This window comes from Prionailurus bengalensis, chromosome B1, assembly GCF_016509475.1.
Source record: "Prionailurus bengalensis isolate Pbe53 chromosome B1, Fcat_Pben_1.1_paternal_pri, whole genome shotgun sequence".
NCBI lineage: Eukaryota > Metazoa > Chordata > Mammalia > Carnivora > Felidae > Prionailurus > Prionailurus bengalensis.
In genome coordinates this window covers 70,431,584-70,435,888 of record NC_057344.1, presented here as the reverse complement: position 1 = coordinate 70,435,888, position 4,305 = coordinate 70,431,584, and positions in this window count along the sequence as shown.

Here is a 4,305-nt window from a genome sequence, read left to right as displayed (position 1 = left end):
ATTATAAGTTGTCTTTTGTCACTTCTTAGCATGTCTAATCATTTTTTTCTGTAATGCTTAATATTGCAGGTGAAAGGCTTTTGAAGTCCTGGGTTAAGATGTCTTCTTTTGTAGAGGACTAGATGATAAAATATGTAGCTCTACTGAATTTGCTTTTAGGCCTCTTTAAACCATGTCTCATTTAGCTTTCTCCTTACTTGTGCAGATTGGTCTTTTCTACTATACACAGATGTAACTCATAGGGAGTAGCCTTTCCAGGGTCTCATCTGGAATATAGCTTTATTCTGGCTATGCCAAAGTCCAAAATTTTCTTGACATCTGTGCTTCAAAAATGGTTTCAAGCTAAATATTTTAGAATCTCACTGTGTGTAAGTACAATGTAGAAGTTGGACAAGGACTTGAGGAAATTTTCTGCCTAGTGTTTTGTGGCTCCTTTACAGTTCCTGTCTCACTGGCTTCATGTTCCCAAATCTCGGTTACCTTGGTGCCCTCACTCTCTGCTTGTTCTTTTTTCTACTAAGGGAGACCATCGGTCTCACTCTATTTACCACGGTTGGAAAATGCCATCAGGGATAGTTTGTGTAAATCCAAGGCTCATCTTGTATGTTCTTTTCTTTTTTTTAATTTTTTTTTAACATTTATTTAATTTTGAGAGACAGAGAGAGGCAGAGTATGAGCAGGGGAGGGGCAGAGAGAGGGAGACACAGAATTGGAAGCAGGCTGCAGGCTCTGAGCTGTCAGCACAGAGCCTGATGTGGGGCTCGAACTCACAGGCTGTGAGATCTTGACCTGAGCCGAAGTTGGATGCTCAACCGACTGAGCCACCCAGGCGCCCCTGTATGTTCTTTTCTTAAGCTTCCTAATGGTCACTGTCCAAAAACTACTAATATTGGTTTTTAATCTTTGTCCAGTTCCTTACAGTGGTAAAGAAAAACTGATCCAGTTTATCTGGCATGGTTTGCAGGCATAGGTCTTTGCCATGCTTTATATTTTTTTCTTTTAGTTTATTTATTTATTATGAGAGAGCTGGGGATATATATATATATGATATGATATATATATATGATATGATATATATATCATATATATCATATCATATATATATCATATGAGATATATGAGATATATATATATATATATATATATATGAGAGAGCTGGGGATATATATATATATTTATGAACTTCATAAATTTTGAAGTTATGTGAAGAGATACTGCAGATTCATAGTTGTGTATATTTTTATGCTCTCTATGGATAATATAGTATTCATCAAGCTAATAAAATACTTATTATATAGTAGTGTGTGTGTGTGTGTGTGTGTGTGTTTGGAGAGTATAGGTAGGTGTGTAAATGTATGCATACAACTATACTTACACTTTTTCTACTCAGGCAAAAGGTTTTGAAAAATTAAATATTAGCACAAGATTATTAAAGAGGTTAAGAAAATATTTCACCCTAGCTTTGAGGGAATCTTTGTATGGATAATTATTTCACGAAATCATTTGTAAAAAAAGCTCCACAGATCTTGTTCAGATCATCTGTATTATCAAGATCAAATTTCTAGGCAACATTAAACATCAGCTTCCCAAATATGTTTCATTTCTCATTGACACTGCAGATTTGACTTAAAATAACTGAATTTTAATCTATCATTGCTGACAATGGAATACTGTATTTTCAGAGTAGACATTCTTAGGATTTTGGGTACATTTGGGTATCAATTTGGGAAATGCTATCAGGATTAAAAGAAGTAACTTTATATACCTCATCTCAAAAGCTTACATTTTGGCAGTGAGAGAACTAAATGCCAAGAATATAATTTCCTTGAAGACAGGCACTTGTTTTAATAGTTGTGAATACTAAACAGCTGCCCTTCAATAAATGTTTTTGAATGTTTAAGAAATTAACTGGTGGGGCGCCTGGGTGGCTTGGTCGGTTAAGCGTCTGACTTCGGCTCGGGTCATGATCTCACAGTCTGTGAGTTCGAGCCCCGTGTCGGGCTCTGTGCTGACAGCTCAGAGCCTGGAGCCTGTTTCAGATTCTGTGTCTCCCTCTCTCTCTGCTCCTCCCCTGTTCATGCTGTGTCTCTCTCTGTCTCAAAAATAAATAAATGGTAAAAAAAAAGAAATTAACTGGCAAAATAAACCCCTTGGATATTTAAATCTGTAAATGTCCAGAGGAGAAATATAGTACTTTTCTAATATTTTATATGGCACTTTCAGAATACAAAGTTATAGTTAAGAGTGTTTGTTCAGACATTCTGCTTAGTAACATTTTTTCACTGCAATGCACCAGATGTCAAAATTCATTACGTTCATGTTGTCACTTTCATAATTCTAATGAGTGAGCTTCTGTGACAGTTATAAACATTGTCAGTGTTTCCCAAGGATTGAAGTCCCTTCCAAATTTTCATATAAAATTGAGTCTTTTAAAACTATTACATTTACTTTTTCTTATTTAAAAAACCCTTACTAACTCAAAACAAGTAACTGATTATTCTATATCATTATCCAAAGTGTAGAATTTGTGAATTGTTAATTTGACCTATTTGGACACTGTAGTTAATGTTTTATTAGGATTCCAACCAAGTGTTTTGGTTTGCCTTCTTATTTTTGAGAGGGCCAGATATCTGTATGAATAACTTATAAGAATGGGGCGCCTGGGTGGCTCAGTCGGTTGAGCAACCAACTTTGGCTCAGGTCAGGATCTCGCAGTTCTGAGTTCGAGCCCCGCGTTGGGCTCTGTGCTGACAGCTCGGAGCCTGGAGCCTGTTTCAGATTCTGTGTCTCCCTCTCTCTGACCCTTACCCCCTCATGCTCTGTCTCACAAAAAATGAATAAACATTTAAAAAAATTGAATAACTTATAAGAATTGACTGTAAAAAAAAGTCTGACATTCTTTTAGTTAATGCTGTAGTACATAATAACTGGTGCTTAGCCCTAGAGACAATTCTTTGGGTAAAGATAAATTACCCAATCTACCTATCATGGGCAATATCTAAGACAGCAGCAGTTTAGGGCAGGAGAAATGTAAGACAGATGAGACAGAACGGGCGATGGGAAGTGGAACAAAGAGAAGAATGAAGTTATTTTGACACCTGTTTCCTCCCTCAGGGCCACTTCTGAAGCCGAGAATTACCAACATGAAGCAAATCTGTCTGACCAGGGTGCTCATGTAACTTGGTAAACCAGACTGCTGATTTCTTCTTGGGTGAAGTCACATTTTTTTTGCCCTGCTTAGGGTAATAGATATCTGTTTTTTAGTTCCTTTTCTCCAAAGTAATTATTCTATTCTGGGCAATTTGGGAAAAGCTTGCCGCCTCTCTCCTTCAAAATAAATTTCATTAAAAAAAAAATTAAATGATACCATAAATGTAAAATAAAGCACTTAGCACAAGTTCTAGTCCATAGTTATTACTTAAGAAAAACCTATTTTACTTCTTCTATTGTCTGTTCCCCATATCTATTTGTAGCAGTGGGAGTGGTAGGTAAATAGAGGAGAAGGCAATAATTCAATCTAGAAGTTCTTTTTCTCTCCTATCATGGCCCTGGAAACTAACTTTTAAAGGTCTTTAGTAGAGTTGACACAATGTTACAATAGTTTCAGGAAAAAAAATGTCTTTAATATGAAAAGTACAGAGTGGTCTTAGCTGGCTTCTGCGGCCACTAACGTCGATAGCAGGAGCTCCATTGACAAGAGCAGACCCAGTGCAGTTTGATCTGACGCAAACTCCAGCACAGATTTATCCTAACTCTTCAGAGCTATAGTCCTAGCTCAAAATATGGGAATACTGTATAGTGGAAAAGTCATGCTAGATTTTATGTTTTCCTCTGTGGCACTTAAAAACCATCATGATTATAGTCAAAATACAGATCCCAGACCAACCCCACCACATTTCAGTTTCAGAGGGGGGTTTTTCTTGTTAAACAAGGGTAAACAAAAAACTAAAACAAAAACTTGAATTTAGGCATAGAAAAACAAAATGTGCTGAAAGATCTTACATTCTCTGCAGCGAGATGCAGCACTGAATATATTTTCAACATCTCCTGGACAAGTATTCACAGAAAAAGAAAAGCGAAGCCTTGTGATTTGAGAATTATCTAGATTGTTCCATGAATTTCTCCAACTCCCTGGGTAATAGAGTCAGCCGTATAAGCATGACTTACAACTATAAACTTAGTACACATTCATCTTATCACTCATCAACTTCTATGTTAGTATTACTTTAAGCCTTAATATTCATTGGCAAAATTCCAAAGATTAAACTCTACTGTTAGTAACACACCTATTTGTTTGGTACTATT